General features: G+C 34.5%; 1 long non-coding RNA gene across 1 annotated transcript in view; it reads right to left on the bottom strand.

Annotated features, from left to right (window-relative positions):
* LOC137467165 (uncharacterized) overlaps positions 1-20,510 on the bottom strand; it is a 111,055-nt gene extending 90,545 nt beyond the window's left edge. The window contains exons 1-2 of the long non-coding RNA XR_010995432.1: positions 20,239-20,510; positions 16,242-16,321 (exon numbers count right to left, since the gene is read on the bottom strand). This is a non-coding gene — a long non-coding RNA (uncharacterized lncRNA). The remainder of the gene's footprint in view (positions 1-16,241; positions 16,322-20,238) is intronic.
* Positions 20,511-25,341: the final 4,831 nt, after the last annotated feature.

The following is a 25,341-nucleotide window of genomic DNA, read 5'->3' as shown; positions in this document are numbered from 1 at the left end:
GGGAAATTTTTAATATTTCTGTGCCATTAATATATAGGATAACACTAGGCAGCCTAAATGTTTGCCCTCTACATAGTCTGTAAGTGATTGATAACAATATATATTTTTTTAATTTAGGTATACCTAGTATGAAAGAGTCAACATTTGACCAGCATATCATGTCCTGGAAGACTAACAGCCATGCAATATATTTTAATTCCTAGAAAAATACTCTTTATCAAAAGAAAATATCCTTTGCAATGTTTATCTTTCAAAGCCATTTTTCAAAATTATTCATGGTTAAAAAAGTTAAGGACATGTTGGTAAATTGTATTAATATATGAATTAAAACTTTAAACCCACCTCTAATTATTTCATTTTCCTTGAATTAGTCAAATTTAGTATTTATGAATTTAATTTTCAAAGATGCAATCTTTGTTGTTTTATCAGCATGTGTAACTTAAAGGTCAAAGTAAATGGAATTCATTCTAAGTTCTGTCACAGACTTAACTTTTCCATTAAGTAAAATGAGCTTTGACTTTAGTTTCTCATGAATAAGCAGGTTCATTACCCAGAAAATTTAAACAGAAAATTATTTAAAATGAGATTTTTTTATTAAAGTGTGAGTTATTATAATGCACCCTCATAGAATGTGTTTGATTCAAAATTAATGAAAGACCCCATAGAGAAGAAAAAGAAAAGACTGGCTCTAAGATTTAAAGTTAATTTAATGTTTGTGTAATGAAATTAAAATTTTACCTTTCTAATAATGTTTCTTCCTTTTAGAAATTATTGTAATTACTGGAATTAATATGATATTAGATGAAGGAAATTAATTTCAAGAAATACATTCAGTATTTTCAGTTTAATAAGGTTTTGTACATGCAACAGCTTTTAAGAGAGATGTTACTCCATGTATGTTCAGGAGCTAATTGTAAGAAATACTGGGTGATTTTATAGGTTGTTTTTGTCTTTTATGGGTATTTATAATCTGTTCTAGCTTCTCTATAATAAAAGGAAATTAAAAAGAAGAGTTGTCTTATTCAAACTAAAATGGTGTAAGTATCAAATCAAGTCTGCTTGATGAATTTCTAGTCTAAAAGACACATTTACTTGATTACAAACAGCTGAAATGGCCATATGGTTGATCTATCAGCCAGGGAACAAAGTAATTGTCCCATGGATAACAATAATGTGAACACTCTCTTGAAATATTCAGCATAATTTCCAAGTTTGAGGCATTTTGTCATGTGGTAATTTTTCAGTGGATTTTTCCTGGCTTCTACCTTATTAGTGAACATCACTGTGTTATCCTTTTCTGTAAAATTTCTTCTATCACATGTATTTGAATTAAAAATAAAGGGTAGTACTAGAAAGCATTTTTAGTTTCATACTGAGTGTGTTTTTGTCTTACTGTTAGTATTTGCAGGATTGTTCTAATGCTTCTATGCATTCCACATTCATTGGAAATAAATCATCATCTCTACTTAGAATTAAAAGAAATAAAATAAATGAAAAGAGAAAACTATTCCTGGTATTTTTGGTTAAATAAAAACAAATAATCATCTTGAATACTCCTATCAATATATGCAACAAATACATTTAATGCAGACTTCTATATATTTTTTTTTTAAGAATGAAGAACTTTGTAATTTGCTTGCTTTTCTATTGCCATATAGCTGTTTATTGTCTACAGAGAAAAGGATTGTTAGAAAATATCTTAAGCCCTTTCTTTTCTTTCTTCCTTTATTCTCTGGACAAAATACGGTTGTCTGTAATTACAACATAATTGTACTCAAATAGCTTGACACACCTCATATCTAGCTCTCAATTTGAAATGAAGTAATATTTGATGGCAAAAAACTGAACTAAAAAACCTTTGAAAGAGAAAAATAAATCATACTGCTAAGGTCTTCTGAAGGTAAGGTAAAACATGAACATTTAATCTAAGGAGATTAAAACATATATATATAAATTTAAAAACTGGCTTCCTTTGGAGGAAAAAATCCGAAACAACAGAAGAAACAATACAAAATTTAGATATTAACTTGGGCGAATTAAAAATTTGCAAAAAACCACAGTTCAGGCAGGTGTTGATGGGACAGTAGATAGCAAAATAAATATGAGTTTGATATGTCTTTGCATTAGAAAAGAGGCCTGTATGTTTTGGAATATATATGCAATTGTATCAAGAAAAGAAATGTCTTAAATAGGTACATTATATTAGTTCCTTATAAACCGTTAGAAATATTATTACACCTACTAGAAAAAATATTATTAATAACTTGAGAAAAATAACAAACATTAAATCCTCATTAACCTGATAATCTTCAAAGCTGCTAGTAAGGGCAATAAAAAAATCTTATGAACAACTGAAATTAGCACAAAACCAATACTTGCTTGACATTTGGAGAGGAAAAAAAATAGTGTAACTGTGCAAAGAAGTGTTTCTTTTTTCTTTTTCTTCTGCTTTCTGTAGAAGAAAAGTTTACAAATACAAATACAAATGCAGTAGATTTCTAATCAGTTATTTGGTTATAAAAGACAAAGCAAGCTGTCTCTATTTCCTATCAATATACATATGAGAGCAAGAAGGCACTCCAAATTTCACTACTGATACTAGCTTTAAAGAATACCGAAGTAGACACTATATATTTAACATATGACCTTTACCTACTTGTTTAAGATTGCCGTGGCTGTAGACTTAGCAGGACATTCTGAATAAAGCTTACAACAGATCATGTGACGTTTGAAGACCATGTAAAACTGGAGATGCAAGTAGGCCCAAACAGCAATGTATTCATTCTCCACAGTCTTTACTTTCAGGGTCTTCCTAGGTGCTTTCTTTTCTGACTGTATGAAAGCTTATTTGCTGCCATTTTACTCAGCCAGTGTGCAGTTATTAAAAGTTGCTCTCAGTTTGCAAGACAGAGCACTGTGACCATAACCTTTCCTTTCATGGAAGCCTTTTAATTCTCATTCAGTTCTCTTCTTTTAACTGAGGTTGGACCTACATCAAGGAGGAATAATATCTTCATGCCCTTAAACATAACCTCTTCATTTTTCCCTACCGCCTGTAGCAGTCTATCCTTGTCCCAGGTGTACAACAAGGTCAAAATCACGGTCCCTCCTACACTGTTAGTCACAGATGGCCTCGATGTGGGATTCCTATGGCATTTCTGATCCAGATTAAATCGTCTTTCAAGTTGTGTGACTGAACTACATATGAAATTTTCCATGAAAAAGATGGTGCCAGGACTTCCTGTCCCCTCTGAAATTCTCAGAAGCTTAATGTCCCTTCTTTGTTATGAGTTTTCTGAAATTTCAAGGCATCTTTTTGTGTCAATAATATTTTGCTTAAGGATTTTTTATGCCATGGCAGTGTTTCTTTGTTTCCCATTTTCTGGAAAGGTTTGAATTTGAACTCAATAATATTTTAAATGAGAAAGGGAAAAGCTAGACTTCTGTCTTGGGATCTTTACCTCTAAATCTAAATAAGTATGTCATTCTAGTTATATTTTTATGTTAGCATGTTTTCATTCCCTGCATATTCATTAGCTATGTTATACATGACTAAAATACAAGTCTCGGTTTTGAAGTGCAATTCATAAATATCAAACGAGAAGACTTAGTCTGTAGTTGGATTTCATATATTGACAATTCAGGTGGATAACTGACTAAATTGATTTTTTTTAATTCAAAATAAGAAAACCAGATGGTTCATCACAGATGAATTAATATTTGAGGGACTGTATGACCCTCAGTTGTGTATCCAAGATTCTTCAAGTTCAATCACTCATTCATTCATCTTTTTCTGTTTTTGTTATAAAGCATTTTTAGGTTAAAATAAAAACATTAAAAATAAAATAAAAGTCTTTTGAATTATCTATACAGACTAAAATTTAGCATTTTTCAATGAAGCCACACTTCAGTCTATTTTCCACTGCACTTCTTGACCCTAGCAGAGAGCATATTTCAATACATATAACAAAGCCATTACATTTTGGCTATTCCAGATAAACATGTAAAAACATAATAAAACTATAAAGTACTTTCAAAGGAGATGCTGCTATGATTTCTTTCTTCTCAGTAATGAAAATTACTCATAGAAATGTACATTTATATAGTTGAAGTTAGGTTAAGAATTGATGGATCAAAAGAGAATATTTGTGTCACTTAAAAGTCATGAACAAAAGTAGTTATATATGTGGTAACTCTGTGATAAAGTTTTGTATTAAAAGAGATGACCAAGTTACTTCCATTTGTAAACAATAAATTTCAATTTTGTGTCCATTCATTCTGTTTGGATGAACTATTTTAAGATTAAGTTTTAAAAATATTTGTGAGGCTCAGACAGACTGAGAAAAAACAACCTCCCAATTACTTCTCCTCAGCTGTACCTAATGCCAAGTAAAGAAATAATGATATTTAATATAAAAAATATGTAACTGAAAAACAGAATAGATAAAAAAATTCCTTAATGTTTCTCTTATCCTGAGAAAATTATTTTAAAATAGTGAAATAATAAAATGAAATTTAAAATCTAATGAATTCAAGTAAAAGGGCTATGCTGTCCTCAGAGCATAGATAGATGCTATTCTCCATGCAAGATAGAAAACCAGAAATGCTTACTTCAAGTAGATTTTAGAGATGCCTTGTCCATTATCATTCTCAAAACAGGATTATCATCAAGGCAAAGCCAGATCAGTCAGATTTGAAGCACGAAAAATCCACAGACATGGTTTTTAATGCATCCCCTCTGGACAATATTTTACAGTGATGAACTTTCTGCCAGCTGGAAAGGTTTTTCCTGATGTTTAATCTCCCCCTCAAAACAACCCTGCTATACCATCTGCAACTACAGGGAAGCATTTGAATCTGCTTTCTTTGAAATTCCCCTCCAAAAAATTATAATGTCAGATCATCAGGCTCCTCTCAACCAGACTGAATGAATCCAGTTCTTTCAGTTTGACCTCCTTCGTAAATCATGCTCTAGTTTACTCACCATCTTTGTAGTTGTCCACTGGGCTCTGCTCAATTGCTCAACCTTTTTTTTTTTTTTTTTTTTTTTGAGGTGTTTTTGCCATGGGGCTAAGTAAAATAGAACTGGGCCTGGTAATTTAAATGTAACCTCCCCAGGGCCAAGATTAGATAATAACAATGGGATAATAATTTAACCAAACTTCTTGGTTCTCCTCCTAATGCAGCCCACTATACACTGAACCTACAATGAAAGACACACTTTGGGCTTACCATAATCTTGGTGCCTGCAGTAACACTGAATTCCTTTTCAGCTAAACTATTTTTCAGCCATTTTATGTTGTTCTAAGGCATATGATCACTCTCTCCAGGGGGCAGAAATTTTTTCTTCTCTTTGATAAAGATGAACATGTAAATTTAATTGCTTATAATGTTAAAGATGTTGTATGTGAATCCTCCTGTAACAAGACTGAAAATATTTCATAATATTGAATCTTCATCTATTGTGTGATTTAAGCGTGTGGATAGCATCTATTATATTTTCCTACATGTATGTACATAAGCCTAGAACCCAATAAATTGATGGAATTTTAGGTGAACACTAAGATTCCCAACTAGATCAGTCCAAAAGCAATATTTAGAGGAGCAAAATATATGAATCCAGTTGACTATTTCTGTACCCAAAATGTTACAGTCCCATGTTGTGTACAAGAGGCAGCTGTAAATTTTAGTCATTCTAGATCATAAACAAAACATAATACCTTCTATGTCTCATTGTACAGAATAAGTACACCCATATATTAATGGAGATAAGATTAGACTGATCATGTTTGATACCAGTTTTGTGGAATCATTTCACAGTTCTCCAATGCAAGGATCACTGTGCTCTTCTGTGCCACTTGTGCTGGTCTTACTAAGCTGCACTTTCATCATCTCCTTTACTACTGGGTCTTAGAACTCTTAGAAGTCTTAGTGCATTCTGCCCTTCACTGCACAACTTATTTTCTTAGCTCCACCTACAGTCAGTAGTGATGTGGCAGTGGTATCTTCAGAGCTCTGGATTCCTTGATTCTACAGACCAGATATAGCATTAAGGCCTTACAAATAATAGGACAGTCATAAACTATTACAAACTTTTGATGGTAAAGTCCTTTATGGTGATTAAATTAAATTGAACTGTATCTTTCCATTTATTTTATAACCTGAAGATAAGGAGACTAATTAAGTATATCAAAGTTACAGGCAGATTCAAGCAGTCAATATTTCAATGTAGCATTTTTGATGGATATGGAGAAATCCACTCTAACACTATGTAGGTAAAATATTGTCATATACAACATAGCAATCAAATATGTATTTCTGGTGCAGTTTTGAACTGCCTGAAGAAAATGTGATTAATTAGTTATGGCAGTTTACTGTGTATTGTAGGTTGGGTTGGTTTAGTCAGGGATTTTATTAATGTTAATTAGACATGTTCCTTGTACCCCTATCTTTCCCTCACAGTGGTTTGCTCCAGGTTGGTTACCATGAGAGCTCACCTGTCAATCATCTCACTCCTCCCAGGGTTTCTCCTTACATGGTTCAATCAGGGATTGTCACTCCTTGTTGGGGTGTCAACCTTGTAACCACTCCCTGCTTCATGAAAGTTCTGTGGCAATCACCCTACCTTTGCATTTCTATTTGCCCCAGAACGCTGTACCCACCTCTGTTATATCACTGTTGGTTGTGAAACCCTGCCTCGGTTTAACCCCATAGGGCAAGGCAGATTTCCACCCTGTCTGCCCACCCCCTATTTAATCTGATGCAATCTTTTGTTCGGGGCCATTTTGCCTTACAAAGATCTGAGAGCCATTCTCTCAGACCACGTATGGGAGTATAAAGGTTCTCAGTTTCGCAGGCAAAGTGTCCTTTTGTCTTCCCTTTGCTTCCTCTCTGTGTGAAGGTAACAAAGCTGCTAACCCACACCAGGACATTCCGCAACCCTGGAGTACCCATAAACCTAGCGGCTATGGCCTCACAAAGAAGTGCTAGCCAGCGTTTTAACTGCCTGAGGTTGTAACAAGCAAATGCCGCAACTGTGTTTCACTGAGAAGTTATGCACCATAAAACCTTAACTGAATTCAGGAATATTCTTTAGTTGTTTTGTCCTATGAACTTCTGAGACTGTTTACAGCTTCTCTCTAGCAATAAAAAATGGTTTTCTATGGCATTGACTTTTAAGACAATAAAGACTTTTTAAAGTACTAGAAAGAAAACAAATTACATAAGCAATGTGAACTTTAAGGGGACTAATAAGAAAAGATCTTAGTGAAGATGTGAAGACAGACAGACTGTTCTCCCATCATTGTGCTGTAATCAGTATTATGTGAATTTAGACTAATGTATTCCTCCTAAATGTTGCAAGTAAGTTCTACCTTCTGAGATAATAACGTAGAGTCTTGGGGGAGTCAGGACTCTTCTTCCTTGACCTTAGACATTCAAATATTCAGCGTTAGGATCATTTTTGTCCATGATTTACCAAGGCTAATGTTATAGGCAGTAGATAGATTGGTAATCACACAAGGAAATTCATATGGTTTTAGATCAGAGCTCAAATTTCTATAAATCGCCCTACAGAGCCTTTATTTCTCCTGCTGACTAAGAGGAGTCTAGGATGATTAGCACAAAAGTAAAACTCAGGACACCTTTCTGCTATCCACACCTAAAGTCTGTTTGAATAGGGGTGCTGTTGGGTGTCTGAGATATTCTTGTAGACATATGAAGGAGAACATAAAGACAATTCCTGTTCTTCTGAAAGGGCAGATGGATCTGAAGTAGGATACCTAGCAAACTCAAATGTTTAGAGGTGCCTCTGTGTGGGCAGTTGAATTAAAACCTTGAGATTCTAAGACAATGGAAGTCATGGCAAACATCCACCATCAAAGTTTAAGGATATTTATTCTTAGGTTCTTAAAGCATTTTTTAATAAAAATACCTATGCCGTTCATCACACTCTGTTAATTGAACCTGTTTATGACACCTATAGGGTGCTGGTAGTGTGCTAGACCTGAAGGTGTCTTTCAAAGGTATTTTGTATTATAACATTGCTCCATTTATTTAGATTTGTATAAGCAAAGCCCATAGTGGAATAACAAATCCAAACACTTTTGATCAGACATATCCATGCTATAACATGTGGATTGATATTTACAGAACATTAGTTAAATGACCGGTATTTCAATTGCATTTAGTAAACTGGAAGTGCAATTAGATTAAATTCAAAATTAGTATTAAACCACAAATATGTTATTGCATTCAAGAATGTATTCATTTTATATCACATTTATACATGGCCTAATAAATTTTTTTCATGTTTTATGGCAATTAACCGCTGTTAGAAGTATTCAAATTGATTCACTTGATTTTTTTGAATTTTTAAAAATTTCATCTTATTTGTCAAAGTTGTTACCCCTTCATAGACAATTTAAAAAAATCATAAAAATTGTTTGCCATGGTTTCTCTTCTTCATGAGCAGTCATGATACACAGCTTAGGAAAGGACATAATTGTGTATCTGTACAGAATAAAGAAAAATAGATTCCATACCAGCCACACAGTTTTGTTTTATCATTAATATCCTTTATTTCAGTACTTAGAGTTTCTGAGTACCCTGGGATGTTTTCCAGCAGAATACATCAATGCATTATGTTACTTACTTAATGGATTGCTTCTGACTTGCGTTTGATGTATGGAGTATTTTCTTGGATGAGAGAAATATTGTTCATCACAAAGTATAATTAATTTAGCAAAATGAACATTTCATCCTTAGTGTCTCCATCTCCTTCTATTTTGCTCTACTAATGCTTAGTTTTACATGTTACTGTTCCTATACAGTTGCCACAACTTGTTTAAGAGACAATTATATAAATAATGTTCATAATTAAGCTATTCTATTTTCTTTGATTTCACCAAAATTTTATCTAATATTTTAATTAAAACCTATATGTTATATTGTGATGTCTTTTCAGTATTTCCTTTAACATGCACTATTTTAATTAATTAAATCACTTCCCTAATTGATCAAGGTCTTATTCTAAAATCAAACTAATTTTCTTCCACTCCAGGCTGCAACATCCAGTTCTTCAATTCAAAACCAGTGTATGTCCAAGTGTTCCACAATGTGTACATTATGAAGAGGAAACATTAACAATGCACTTGTATTTATAGCAATTATATAACTGTAAGTTTGATGGTTTTCTTGATAAGAAATTTTACAGAAATGTAGTAAAATACAAAATTATTTCATAATCACATTAGCTATTTGGGAGAAGGTGAGAATTGGAGTAAGAATTATGTGATGCAAATAGTTTTTGAGATGGACAGTGTGCTTCAGACTCAGGCTATTAGAGGTATTCAGGTAAGATAAGCTTAAAGAGTGATTCTGTTTAATAATTTCATGTATATTTTTTTCAGGGGAAAAGAAGGTGTGAAGGAATTTTATTTGTGATTGTTGTGGTTTGACACTGGCCCAATGCAAGGCTCTCATGAAAGCCACTTGCTCACACTTCCCTGCCACAGCTGGGCAGAGGAGAGGAAAAAAAAACAAAGGGTTCGTGAATTGAGATAAGGACCAGGACAAAACACTTCAAGGGCAAAAGAGGCTGAGCTTAAAGGTGCAAAGTGAATTTATTACTAACAGAATCAGAGAATGATAATTAGAAGTAAAATAAGCTTGTAAAACACCTTTTTTTCCCCTCAGACCCCTGCCTCTTCCCCTCTGACAGCACAGGGAAAGATGGCATGGGGTTTTAGTCAGCTCGTCACCTGAGGTTTTCTTCCACTGCTCTGGGAGACGAGTCCTTCCACTGTGAGACTGTGGGGTCCCTTCTCAAAGAAGAGAGTTCTCCGTGATCTTCTCCAGCATGGCTCCAATCTCCCAAGCAGCAGTCTGCCCAAAACTGCTGCAATGTGAACCCCTCCCATGGGTAAATAGTCCTCACAAAACTGCTGTGGTGTGGGTATCTCCTCCCACAGAGTCCAGTCCTCCAAGGACAGGCTGCTTCAGCCTGGAAGCAGGACCCACTCTCTTCACCAGATCTCCCACAGGATCACAGACTCCTCCAGGCATCCACCTGGTCTGGCGTGGGCACCTCCCCCACGGGCTGTGGATGGATCTCTCCATCCCCCGTGGACGCATGGTCCGTAAGGGCACAGCTGCTTCACCCTGGTCTGACCATGGTCTGCAGAGGAATCTTGGCTCCAGTGCCTGAAGCACCTCTTACTCTTCTTCTCCACTGACCTTGGTGCCTTCAAGACTTTTTCCCTCACATGTTCTCACCTCCTCCTCCTCTCTGACGTGCCCCACTTTGTTTTGATTTTCTTCTTAAATCTGTTATCACAAAGGTGTTACCAACCTCTCTAATTGGCCCAGCTTTGGCCAGCAGCATGTCCATCTTCAGAGCCATGAGGGATTGGCTCTGCTGGGTATGGTGGAAGCTTCCAGCAGCTTCTCACAGAAGCCACTGCTGTGCCCCCCCCACTACCAAAAGCTAGGCTGTGCAAAACAAACAAATTTTCATAAAATTTAAGAAAATCTAATGTATCAATGAAAATCAGACAAATGTCTAAGAAGTGTGAATTCACCTTGAAGAGCAGGCTAATGAACATGAAGTAAAAATAAATGCTGCAAAATGTGAGGAAGAGTAACTGAAGCTTAATATCAACAACAACAAAAAAATCCATTGTAATATAAATAGAAAAATCTGCTATATGAGGCCTCTTTTTGGGAAGTGGCTGTCTGTACAACAATGTTCAAAAGTACCATGGGCACAATTACATATTCCCACTTCAAGTCTGACAATAGGTTTTCTCAGCACTCATGTGTTTTATGAGAAAAAGACAGAAGAAATTATAAAATCGACTGTAAATGTGCATCAGATGTTTTAGGGGCTTGCTTAGTTCAGTAGCGAGTGAAGGCAAGACTGGTGTAGCTCCATGTCCCCAGTTTGTTTTTTTCTGAGTTTTTTTCTTCTTTTTAAAAAAATTTTCTGCTACTTCATTCAGTTTTCTAGAGAGTGTATCTTAGCCTTAATTATACTACTGATCAATATCACTTTTGCATTTAGGAAGTAGGGATACTCTTCTAGTATCTCAACCCATAAACTAATTTTAAGCATTCCCTTGGTTTTTTAGGTTGTTCTGGTAATGAAAACTTATCATTTTGTGTTGTACTTTATTTTTCATCATATTTCAAATCCCAGATGTCTTTATAAAATTCTAGGACTTAAAAAAAAACCCCACACTTCATTATATTTCTTCTTAATGAGCATTAGCTTACTCATCTTCATAAATAAAGTACTCTACATTGCCAGTAAAGCAGCATTTCCACATGAAAGATAGTTTTATTCATTGCACTGAACATACCTTTCCCTAAAGAATAAAAGGGGAGAAAGATTCCTATGGTTCTTTCTTCTCCCTTTTCATTCTTGCCTGTGTTTACTTTAATCATTTAGAAGCTAAGAAACTCAAGATTAATTCCCTTAGAAACTGAGATTAAATGATGGACAAAGCATGCAGGAAAGTTCTGAATAAATCGCATTCAAGTGAGTAGACCAGAATGGTTGCCTGCAGATTGCTCCTTAATATAATTTCAGCATAATTAAAAAGCAAGGTCACATGCAAACAATTAATGCCAGCAGTGGTGGGACTAGCTCTCAGCAAGATGGCTTCAAATAGATGTTAATTTTTTTGTACTTTATGAAAAAACGTAGTCAAAGTGAATCAAAGGCTAATGAACATTTCTAAAACTGGTGACACTGGGTTCAACCCACATCCAATCACACACACATGTGCTCCGCATACGTACACACATGTGAACACCTAGGCATGCTATGCAATTGTATGAGCATTGACACATATGCACAAGGCTTCCACTAAAAAGGAAAAACAAAACCAATTATTGACCAAAGAAGTAATGAAAACACAGAACACAGTGTGCACAAATTATAGTGGGAGGGGAGATGCCAGTTTCTGTTTATATATATTGAAACAAACTTTTATTTTCCCAAATACTAATTTGGTCCTTTTGTTGAAATGGGTGTGTTTTAAAAAGCTAAAAGTGTCTAAAGTAGAGAAGAAAACAGCTCAGTTAACATGCTGCTGACTTTTACACAAGGCTTAATGGGACATATAAATCACATAAAAGAAGATGAAGAAAAGAAAAGTTAGTGAAAGTTTTCATTTTTATTTCTTTAATTTAAGGAGATCCTTGGAGTTTTTTACATGAGATAGCAGTTTTGAGAATAATCAATTTTCACAACTTGTTTTTCACAGAGTTGCTGAAAGACTTTATTTCTAAAGTTGAGCTCAGACAATGTCCTTCTGTGTGCTCTGGGCAACATATTTACTTTGAAAATGTAGATCATGATATGTTAGGACATAGCTTAATATTTCCCAATAATGAGGCTCTACTCTGCAACTATTATTACTGTCTCAATCAAACAATGGAAAAATAAAAATTTTGAGGACTTTGTCTTTCTTTAACCTTGTAGTAGAAAAATCCATACCAAAATTTATATCAACCCCTTCAGTACAAGGAACTGCATTGTTATCCATTAATGTGGCATCAAATATACAAAAATAAGCACACATTTGTAAAAACTATGTTAAATTTAAGCCACAAAGTTATCTTGCTTACTGAAAGAAAATGCTGGAGTCTCAGGAATGTCAGTGGAAATATTCACAGCCTAAGATGTATTTTTATAATGGGAAAATAAAATAGAAAATTAAATTCTGAAGTGCAGTTTTTCCAGGGAAAGTTTCATTAATTTTACACAAATGTCTTTATTTGTCTTGAATAATGACTAAACCATCCTTTCCAGGAAGAGCATGAATACTGACACATCTTTTTATTGTGACTACAATGTCATAAAACTGATTTATTCAACAGAGAGAGGTAAAAAAACAAAAGAGAAAAGCACAACAAAAATATTGTATTTCTGAGGGGAAAAAGTGGAAAGCAAGAGGCAGTTTTCTCCAGTAAGAAAGACAGCAATTCTGGGTTTGGGATTTCTATGCAGCGTTTGATACAAAGAATTAAGGAAGCTTTTGAAATCTTCTTTTTTGCTCATTTCTTTGTTGATTTGCATGAGGGTTTTTGCAATCCAAAGGGCTTATTTTATTTTCTCCTTATAAACTAATACCACTGATTTTAATTAGTACTGAAATTTTCACCAGTGATTTAGTATTAGTTGTTGATGTTATATAAAACATATGCTTATCTAGTAATGAAAAGGTCATATAGAAAATAATAAAAATGTACAACAACACTTTAAAATGTTATATAAACAGAAGCAACTGTTTCATTTTAATTTCCATAAATTTCTGTTGTAAAAGACTAATACTAAAGGTGTTCACTTAAGTATTCAGGAATGCAAAAAGAGGATTTGAGCCTAACTACTCACAACTGCTGCCTTATTCAAATTAACTTATGTTGAAGGGAGCTGAAACCAAGTATACATCTTAGTTTATCACCCTAACCTGATTTGAAGAGGCAGTGGAGAATGGCTTTCATGTTGTTTATATCATGAAAGTTTCTACTGTACAGCCATTTCCTTCATTTCTGCTGCTGTGAAAGTTCTGCATCTTAAAGACAAGATCAGACAGAGTCCCATGGCTCTGGATAGGAAAAAGGGGCACAGGGAAGGTGCTTAGCTGTCATCAGTAGTGTTTGTGTGAAAATGCCAGATAGAATGACTGGAGCTAATCGAGGAGAAATAATTATTGTCAATCTTACTTTGGACAAATACTGGCAAGAGCTGGTCAAGAACTAGCACATCCAAGTTAAAGAATGCCAGCAAACACATATATTAAAAGACTAAAGAGACAGCATGAGTCTTCAGCATTGCTTTGAAAGGAACAAGCACTTTCAGATGGAAAGTGTTCAGAGTGGACAGTTCAGAAGGAAGCCCAGTACTAAGGTTCTGTTGGCATTATAGAACACACTGAGATGCCCATGAAGTCATATTTTGGCCTGTCAGCCTGTCCCAATCCCCATGGCTCTGCTGGCCATGCTGGGGCTGTGTCCCCAGTGATCTGTCATCCTGTGATGCAATTGATGGCAAGGCTAACTTTTCAGGTTGAACCAACAGTTTCTAACTTTTCCCCATCTATCTGAATTCATCTCTCTTCAACTTTCAGACACCATGCAACCAACATGCTAATATGCATGGCTTATAGGTGTATATGGGTTTAAAAATGAGCTACCATGTAATATTTTTATTGCATTTTTAAGAATACAGTTGCAAAATGACCCAAGCCTTTCATTTTGCTAATACCTTATTACATAGAGAGCACCTTATTGTATAAGAAAATAATAAAATTCCATAATAAAATTCCATTCATGCTTCACATGTATGCCTGTTTACCTGTACCTATATCTAGTTTTAGAACTCATGGAAGGAGCAAAGAAGTTTCGTGCAGCTTGAATTCTTGTCTGACATGAATGCTTGTCAGATAGGTGGGAAGTGAAATCAAAACAGATTCACCAAGCTATACTCTTAGTGTCAACACCTGAATACACATAATATATATATGAGCTATGTAAAAACATCACTATGCTGTAAATACCATGCAATAATATTTTTTTTCTTTTTTGTATTTTTTAGTGAAACCTGGAGAATCTGAATAACTTACTATTAATTCAATCCTGAAAGCATTCAAAAAGCAAGTGTTCTTTAATTTCTTTTTTTTTTTTCACACCTTCAATCATTCACAGTTCTTTTACAGAGTTAAGAACAAAAAGGAGCCTGTATACAGATAATAAAATAAAAAGCATGCTGCTCTGTTACAATTGGAACTTACAGAGCAATAATGGAGATAGCTGCTGAATCATTAATAAAATTAAAGCAGAGTGTAAGACAATACTTTTATAATTAAATTTATTTCAGAAGCAGCATGTTCTCTTAGATGCTATTGATAGGTTTTAAATTATTCTCTGTATTTAAATGTCAAATAAAAAAAAAAAAAAAAAGAAGCAGCAAGTGTTGCATGGGAGTGTTAAAGAGGAGAAGGGAATGTTTACCGCAGCTGCGCGTTACTTTTCACGGCCCCGGTCAGCTCTCGAATGCCCGGCTTGGGCATCTCAGCTTTTCGTCGCGGCCGGGGCTCGCCGCAGTTTCCGGGCGCTTTTGCTGCCGCGCTCCGGGGTGGGCTGTTGGCTGCGCTTCGCCATCGGCGCGAGGGAAGAAACAAAGAGGCAGGGAATTCGTCCAAATCCGTTCACGTGGCGGCTGGATGCTTTATTGGCTGCGAGAGCTGCAGTGGAAAAGCTGCAGCTGCTCCCAGCTTCGCACGGACGCAAATGACCTCGAGCATGCCGAGGAGTGGGATGATATAGGGGAGGGACAGGGTGGAGGGGGAGTCCTCCCGCCCAATGGGTACAGACATCGCAGTGATGACGTGTACTACAGCGACCAATGGGAACACGGCAGGGGCGGACACGAGACTTTGGGGTGAGTGGGACTGCGAGAACGGGGAGAAGGGCACGGAAATCGCAGGAGTAGGGGAAAACTCGGGGGATGCACGAGGGTACAGAGAACTGGAAAACTAACAAAGAAAAAACCCATAATTTGAACCCAAACCCAGGATGCAACAGTTTACATTCAAAATATATGTTTAGCCTGAAGTGCTAGTAAAGCTTCTGCTCTGTGTACCCTCAAAATAACACTATTGATTAAATTAGAATCAGTACATCCTCCTCAATAACCATTCAGTTATCACTGTAATATAATTCAAACACTAATAAACTGACAAAATATCTTCACTGGTTAACTATAAGTAATTTTTAAATTGTTAGAAAAGTGTGAAAATTTTATTTTTTACAGAGAGAAAAATGAATGTCTAAGGGAAAAAGTATCTTTATGCCATTCCCTCAGTGTGTGTTCTAAGTTTTGCTATACTTAAAATCAGACTGAATATGTTCCCTACTAAGGTCAGTTTAAAGACTGCAGTTCTGATATTCTTTCTATGACTTAGTTTATTGATCATAGTACGGCAGTCTAATTTGAGAACTGATATTATTTAAAATGTACTTCATGATTTTGGTCTAATCTGATTCGATTATTTGATCAAATAAGAAAGCAGGTCAAAATTAAAACTTCTAAATGAAAGTGTGGTCCTGTGAAAGAGGCATTTATGCAACTATTATGCTCAGTGAAAAATTAGGTAATACCCTCAAGGGAGCCTATGGGCACCTTTATACAAAGCACCTTAAGTTACCTTCACAGTTTCCAAAACTTCACATACCTGGAGTTATTTTTCTTGCTCTAAGGTCTGGATTCCAGTAGCTGGGCCAAAACTGTGCAGGTCTCCATTTGGTATTATTCCTGGATATCCTAGGGAATGCATGGAGATGGATGCCCACCTCTTGGTAACTGAAAGCTTCATTTGATTTGAGTAACACCTTTGATGACACTGAACATTTTGATCTGGGGTGAAATTTTAGATAACTATATAATTGTGTTGTAGTGGCATGGCAGAGCCATGCATGAGGCTATTGGGCACTACATGGGACAGAAGGGAAATATATGCTATTCCAAGGTAAGAACTGGAAGTAGGCTAGTATAACCTGGGACATTTCAGACACTGCTAATCAGCACCATTTAGGCAACAGAATGGTTCTGGTATTCTGTTAGATATAATGACAGCTTCCACCTCTAAAGAGCTCTTCAGTTTGTTGTACAAATGCATCTAGCTTTATTTAAGAAGACTTAAAACTAGCTACTGGAAGTAATTACAAAGGACTTATGGAGACCAATGCCTTTCTGGAGCAACAATTGGAATCCAGGCAGATTACTATAAGCTTTAGTAGCTATAAGATTCAGTACTTATGTTTGGATAATTAAATTTGGCCCTTGCCTCACACACTGATATTAAAATGTTTATATCCTGAACTTCAAATCAGTTGTAATCATGTGAGAGTTCCTAAGGTAGATTAAACATCTTCATAGGATAATACTGGGGACACATAGAGAGCTAGACCTTTCAAGAAGACTGCTGTCACATCCGTGCAGAATAGCCTAAGACATCTCAAAGAACACTGGGTGTTTAAGTGCAGGCAAAGGAATCAAGTCATAGATGTTTACATCTGAAATATTGTTATTGACTTGTGCTAAGCACATAGAGTCATCTAAAGGAAATCTAAAATAAATTATTTGAATTATGCCTTTGTGAGTCTCACTCTCTCTTTTTACTTAAAGGAAAACACTTCATTATCTTATGTCTGCACATGTAAAGATGGGTGAGATTAATCTTGTTTTCAGTGTGAATGAGACATCATATGCAGAAATGTTGCCAGGTTATGATTTATTTCCACTCCTGTGGTTGATTATTAGTTGCACTAGAAACTCCATGTAAGTAAATGTTGAGATAAATTACCAGTACATAAAACACTTCAGTGAAGGAATAAGGTTAACTATGTTCTTGCTATGTTCTTGCAAGAAATGTGGTTTTATTTTTCATCTGAGTTGTATGAAGACAATTTAAGACACTAATGAAAAGGCAGACCTTGAAGAGTTTAAGGAAAGAATGAAATACATGCTCTTCTCAGAAAGGTAACAGTAACGGACATAATAAATGCAGGGGAATCAGTGCTCAGCGATAAGGAGCAAGGACTGGATACTGTCATGTCTGAGACAACATTTTGTAGAGCTGTATTTGACAAGACCAACTCAGTAGCTAAATTCATGTAAGAGGAAACATTGAAGATTTAGTAGCAGGAATAAATGTTAATGTACTATATGGATGGCTTATATTTTTTCTTCAGCTTTTCTTTTGTTATAAAGCCCTCATGCAAATTATTTGTGAAATAGACTTTCCAATCTTGAATGTTCTTCTGCAGAAATATGCAATTTCATTTCTCATTTTAAATTGCTTTTTATAAATTTAGTTCTGTTGGTGAATTTGCCTGAGCTGAACATCTTTAATATTTTTTCTGTAAAAGTTCTTATACAAAATATTGACTTAATTAAATGATTAGTTGTCTCCAATAACTTCAACTGTGCTTATTCTTTCTTTCTTTGGAGAATTTATTAGAAATTGTTACAAAGTGGCACTTGAATTTCTTTTTAGATATAGTTTTTAATTTCAATAGATTACATTTATTTCAAATATTTTTGAAAGTATATCTGGTTCTTTTTTCTGCAATTTGTTATCATATATTGTGAAAATTTTTTGAGATCTTTGAGAATTTTATAAAGTAAAAATATGTTTTAAGTAGGACATTTCAACAGAAGGGGAGGTTTGACTAGTCCTTAGAGAATTATAATTGGAGAATCATTGGAAATAGAAAATATTGATGGTTTTAAACCATCAAGGATCCTGGACTGAAAGGAAGAAAAACTTATTTTTTTTCAGAATTGTTGGTCCTTTTTTTTTTGTTTTACTCTTCTGTTGAAATCACATACAAAATAAAACAACTCATGTATGAATGAATAGATATGCTTCCTGTATATAAACTAATCCACTTAGAAAACTAAAGTGTATCTGAAGACAACAGTCCAAAGATAGGTGTATATCATTTAAAGACATCTTTCTTTCATCTTTTGATTCTAAAACTATGCACTGTTACCAAAGTCATTCTATGGGAGTTTTATGCAAAATCTCAAAAAATGTTATTTTTGGGCTTTCCACTTCAGTTTCCACTCAATCATGCATGAATGAGGCACTGATGGGCCTCATTCATGATGAGCACACTGGTACTGCAGTGCCATGCTATGGAGCACAAGAGCTTGGAAAAGTTTGGAATACTGTTCTGTTAGCTTGGATGTAATATCAGATTTATATAATGCCCTGACTTCCACCTTGGTGACAATTTGATTATCAAAGGTCGAGACCACATCTGTCTGAAGACATATCCAAACACACAGCTTAGTAATACTGCCCAAACATCAGCCAAAACCCATTTCTAGTTCGGCATGGATGTCTAAAAAAGAAATAACTTCTTCAGGTGTAATGACTAAAATTTACTTCAAATATCATACCACAAGCAAAATGCATGGAAAATCTCTTATTTATTTTACTGCCAGGGTTCTTGGAAATCCTAGTCATACTGTGCTGCAAGTTATAAACATGGACATGCTTCCTTGTGTGCATCTCTTCATCCAGACCATGGAACAGGGACAGGGAACTCTCCATGTTTTCCTCAGAAACAGATTGCACACCAGTTCCTATCCCAGTAGAGACTACAGCAGAATCAGCCTAACAATACCAAACTCATTTATTGCCTGTGATTCTTTGTATTCTTGGCATTGTTGTTTCGATTCAAATTATTTATTGAGTAGCCCAAAGGGGATTAGCAGTTGGGCACTAGGTATATGTTTTCCTATGTTTCTAGTGACTGAAGAGCTCTCTCTTTTTTTTGATGGCACAGTAAATTGCATAAGGATATTTTAATAAAAGGAGCCTGAAGTGTAAGATACAAAAAATTCCTCCTTTCATTCTCAGGAAATATATATTCAGAAAAAAAACCAACCAAACAAACAAACAGACCAAAGCAGCAAATCCCTCCTCACCACATACTTAAAATATGTTTCCTTTTATCAGATTATATCTATAAAGAAAAAACTTAATAAATAAATGTTCTGACACATTTGTCACTCATAGTAAGTAACTGATAAATCCCCTTAGGGATCAACAGAATTGAAGTGGTTTTCTAGTTTCAGTCACTTGGTGAGAGGGGAGAAAAAAAAGCCTCAGAAAGACTGCTTCTTTTCAAGGATTTGCTTTCTTCTATTGATTCTGAGAAGGTATTTTTGCTCAATGTGTCAGCTTCTTTTAGGGGGGTTTCAGGAATTAATTACTTAAATGATATTTCTATTTATTTCATACTACTATTATCTGGTGTGAATAAAGAAATGATATTTCAATTTATTTCATACTACTATTATGTGGTGTGAATAAAGATCTATCTTTCTTTACTGCAGTGCAAGAGAAATGAAAGCTCTATAAGCCATTTTGAGTTTGTTTTCAAGTCATATAGTAACAGGACATTTTGCAGTCTACCGGGAGACAGACAATCTGCTCATATTCCCCATAAATGAACAGAGTGATCTTTAGGAACTCCTGGGTTACCATGGATACCATGTATTTTAAGTCACATTGTTTCTGAATTAAAAATCAGTTTTCGAAATTGTTAAACATAACAGAAGCATAGATTTTGTTCTCCGTTTTGTTATATTTTTCTCATTTTTTCTGCCATAAAAGGCATAGTAATACTAAAGGTAGGAAAAAAATTGCTACTCACCGGCAATCATTTACAACTTGGATCTTCATCAGCTGAGCTGTCTTCTTTAGTTCCTGAGTGATAATGATTTCATTTTATGCAATTTTACTTTGGACTACTAAAGGTTACTATGGAAACCTCAACTCCTTTTCCCTCTTCACATTCTTTGAACAGGTAGTAAGTCTTGCTATGTGGGGAAAGTGACACTGAAAGATTTCTTGAAAATCAGCTCCAAATTGCTTTTGCCATTCATAAGTCAATGTGAAACTAAGATTTTTCAGACAGTCTGGTAGAAGTACAAAATATTTTAAAAAAACAAAAAGTTTGAATCTTTAATATCTGCCAAACTTCTAGTTTTTGACTCACTGAAATGTCATTTTTACTTGATTAGAATGGTGAATATAAATGATTCCAGCATTAGTCAACATAATAAAGTGGTGCAGGATTTATTCCCACATGGTTGCTCTTGTTTTCAGTTTTTTTTTAAATTTTTAAACCCTGGAACTGATGAAGCTTTTTTATTTTCTTTTGATTCTTCTGCATAAATCATGTTAAATTAATTTTTAAAACACAAACAATGTGTAGAGTTAGATAGTTTCAGCACCTCCAATTTACTTCTAACATTGTCATTAGTTTTTGATCCAGAATTCACAATGTCTAATCAGAACATCTTAGTGGGTTTCTGTGGCAAGCACATTTCTCTCTCTTCAGGATTTTTCATAGAGGTGCACAGAGAGAAAGAAAGAGAAAACAATTTCTATTTCTGCTCCTTGTTTTTCCTATGTGGAATATATTTGGAGAATTGTTTACCTAGGGTGATTGCTTGATTGGATTCTAGTGAGAATTGTTTGCACTTGATGGCAAATCAAATCCACCTGTCTGGACTCTCGAGAGACGGTCACGAGTTGTGACTTAGTTAGATATGGTAGTTAGAACAAGTAGGTTTGTAGTTTTAATATCTTCCTTTTTATAGTATATGAATATATTATAGTATAGTTATCATAAAGAAATCATTCAACCTTCTGAACTGGATTTGGACGTCATCATTTCTTTCCACTGTAGGTTTCTAATTTGTCTTAACCTAAAATTCAGTTCATAATTTAGAATATTTAAGCATTTACTTTCAGGCCAGCCTGTAATTTGGCCATCAAATTTAATTCTTTATATATTACAATCTAGTTCTGTGCCCCATCTCTAAGCAAGCAAGCCAGCTAATGATCTTGGGCTCATACTTGTTTATATTTCTTTTTGGTCATGTAGAAAAAAAAAATCTATAATTTTGCTTCTTGTCTTGATTCTTCTGGGTCTTACTCTTTACTTGGGTTTATCTGCTTTGATTGGAAAACTTACAATACCAAAATTAAACAACACAGAAACAAAGCCAGTAACAAATCTTTGACAGTCATTCCTATATACAAATATAGGAATATACAAATTTTGACTACCAGAATTTAATTTAGTATTTTTAAAATATTTTAATTAGGCATTAATAAATACTTTAATTGACTTTTTAATTTGCATTCAAAATGGAATTGAATGGCAGAAGAGACCAGAACCTCCTTTGCCAAGACCAGATGTCACATTGCTCGTTTCTCAAATTTACTTGAGCAATATCCAAATATAAATCATTTTGTTCTGCTACATCAAAAATTTCTCTTTCTTCATCAAAATCAACAAACACTACATTCAAATATATGTCTTATGTTTTCTGTTCATTCTGTCTAGTAAGCCAAATGTAAAATTTTTGTTAATATTGGAATGACAGTTTTTTAAATGGGCATTCAGATTTGGGGAAGTTTTTTGAGACATGAAAATTCCAGGCACATTTTTCTCCACTCTTTTTTCCCAATTTTATTGAAAGTACAATTTCAAAACCAATATAAATCATTATCTTCTATATTTAAGTAGTTTCTATTTTCCCCTTTTTGACCTGCCAGAAAACCAAATACTGATATGTGTGCAGGCAAATAAGCTCTTTCTCTAATGTCAATTCAATTTCCTCTTTCATTAACTCTTTTTTTTGATGATTTGCTTTTTAAAAGATATCTAAATAGCATAATTTAAAACTTCGTAACCAAAACCAGTAGAATGGTCCTCTTTTGTTTTGTATTTTTTTCTATACCCCAAATAAATTCTGGTATGCCATCTACTCTTAGAAGTTTAAAAAAGTCCATACATGGCAGCTGAGGTTCTCTAAAATGATTAATGTTTTGATAAGAACACCACAGCACATCAACACAATTCACATGACACATAAAAAGCCTTGTAAGAGCACTGCTGCATCAAGTTTCCTGACCTTTGATTATTAGCTATAAAATGTTATAAGACACTTTATTTACAGGAAGTCCTAAGTTTTTAGTTGTGTTTTTAGAACAGATTCAGTCATGAATTTAAGAAGCACCATTATATAAAGAAGAATGTAAGTATTACATAGTTTTTAATACAATGATACTAACACTATAGGCAATAAAAATTGGTGGACTTCACAGTGGCAACATTATGGTTACAATTGTACTTGATGATCTTACAGGACCTTTCCAACTGAAATTATCTATAATTCTATAAAAAAAAATATTTTACTGGATTTTGTATATTATCAAGTGTCCCATCAGCCCCCCTACCCCACTAACTCTTGTATGTTTACATAGTCATATACAAATCAATTTAATTAAAAAAGTAGGTCTAAGAAATCTGAGGAGATAAAATACGTTGAGATGTTTGAATTTTGGTCTAAAAAGATTAGTTACTTACATTTAACCCTCGTCTCACTTCAAAATAATTTCCATATATTGTAATGCTGTCTGAAAATATATCATATAGCTTAAATTAATTCACTTAGAATTGAAGCTGAGGAAGAAGACAACTGTGAGATGTGGAGAAAATCACAATAAGATCAGATCTTCATTAAACTCAGGATTTATGTGACAGATTCCTTGACAGTCATAAAGTTTTTGTAACCAATAATTTTCTGCCTGTTTTTTTTTTTTTTTTTAATAATAGTGAAATAATTTAGTAGATACCATCTATGTTCAATAGATTCTAGTCAATACCAGTAGTTACAGCAACAGGTAATCAATATTATCTGCAATATTTTCTTTCTGTAGGTCTAAATATTGGTAGTAACTTTGAATACCAGAAGATAGGAGTTTATGATGCAGCTGATGTCTACATTTTCCATATCAGTTTTCTAGTTAAGTCACTCACCTGTGCTGGCCTATGTTAAGAAGAAAAACTGTCACCAACAAGTGTTGGGCACTGGTTGGAGAAATTCCACAGCTCCTCCTTCTGCTACTGGCATGAGGAATGAAATCTTCTAGAGAAGGAAAGAAAGACAAAGAATTCTATGGATCGAGCATATATTTAGCATCTAATAGAGTATTTCACAATAGGGAATGACAGACCTGGAGGTCCTAGGCTGCCTTTGCATTTTAAGTTAGAATGAAACTACCAGTAGTAAGGGTACAGGATCAAGACCACATCACTAACTGCCAAAGTGTGGATCAGCACCTGATGACAAAGAGTATTTTTTTTCCTAGTCATGGTAGTTGTGAACATCTTTGCTTACAGTTATTAATTTAAAGTAGCTGGGCTGAACATGTGAAGATTGCAAAAAGCTTCTTCTTTTGGTCCTAGAGAATAATAATAATTAAAAAAAAAAAAAACCAAACCAACCAAACCAGCCAAAACAAACTAAAAAAAGGCCAAAATGGAAATTAATGTGGTCCACTACATGAAGCGCTTTTCCTAAGGTGGTTCTTTCTCCCCGTATTGGATTTCTGCATTTGAATTTTACTGCCTGGTTGTCTGATTCCTGACCATTATGAAAGGAAAAGTGTAGGTCTACCTGAAAAAGCCTGCATGATCTTCAGTTACCATTTTTAAAAGCATCCCATTATGTAGGTCACATACAGTTATTTTTATTACTTTTGACAAGTCTTTCAGTTTTCATCATTAGTACACCTTTTGCTATAAGGATATTGATCCAAGAAACCACTTCCATACTCCCTTCAATTGTTATTTTGCTACATATTCTGTTTGAAGTCACCAACATTAGATAAAACAATGTCTGTGCTCATTAAATGCCACTATAAGAAAGAAACCAAAAATTACTTTTAAAGTAATTGTCTCTCCCAGCTAGTTAATCTTTAGTTGAATGTAGAGACTGTCATTGTGGGTGTAAATTCTTAATGTCTACCTTAAAAATATGTAAGAGATTTACAGATGTCATTACAGTGATGGCTGGTATAGAAATTCATGGGATAGATGACATTATGGATGGCAATTCGTGGAGTATATTGGTCTTTAATGAGAATTTGATTAAGGAACACACTGAACTCTTGCTGCAAGTTCTTTCTGAACTGTTTACCTCCTGTGGCAATGTTTCAGTAAAGAGGGCAAGCTGATGGAAGATCTCTTGCAGCTCAGTGGTAATCAATACAGGGAGAAAACAGCTCAAGAGAAATTTGAAATAACTGACAGAGGGTTGAAGGAATTAGATGATATGAAATCATAGAAACAGATGGAAGAGGGCGAAAGCGTAATGGAATGAAAAACCTTTAAATTCTCATTACAAAGAAATGAAAGATCAGTATGATTATAGACAAATATTATTCAGTTGCTTTTGTTCAATCTGACTTGACACATTATGAATGACATTTATTCAACCCTCTGCTGTCTTTTCAACCACAAAATTCATATAGATTTCAGTGCATTTATTGATATTCTTTCTCTTTCAATGTTGTAATTACAGTCATTAACTTACTCCTGGGAAATGGTGAAATGCTGCTCCATAAATACGTGCAAGTGGAGATTTGCTTTGAAGTTGGACTACTGACTATCCAGGATACTTTGTTTTACTGCTCATACATGTGGGCAGATCTTCCCCTTAAGAGCTTCATATGAATCCATGCTATAACCTTGCCCTGTTACGAAGACTAAACCTTAGAAACAATGTTTTACGTATATCAAGTGGGCTTTTTACCTTTTGACATTCTTCCCAGCTAAAATTTTGGAAAAAAATATGCATAATTTCTCTCTAACATTTCTCATTTTCTCCCCAGATTATCTCAGACTGATAAACTGCTTAAAGTACAGAATTCACAATATCTTTGATAGGCAGTTATT

The sequence above is a fragment of the Anomalospiza imberbis genome, chromosome 2 (assembly GCF_031753505.1).
Source record: "Anomalospiza imberbis isolate Cuckoo-Finch-1a 21T00152 chromosome 2, ASM3175350v1, whole genome shotgun sequence".
NCBI lineage: Eukaryota > Metazoa > Chordata > Aves > Passeriformes > Viduidae > Anomalospiza > Anomalospiza imberbis.
The sequence above is the reverse complement of the archived record's forward strand: the minus strand, read 5'-3'. Positions and strand labels throughout refer to the sequence as shown.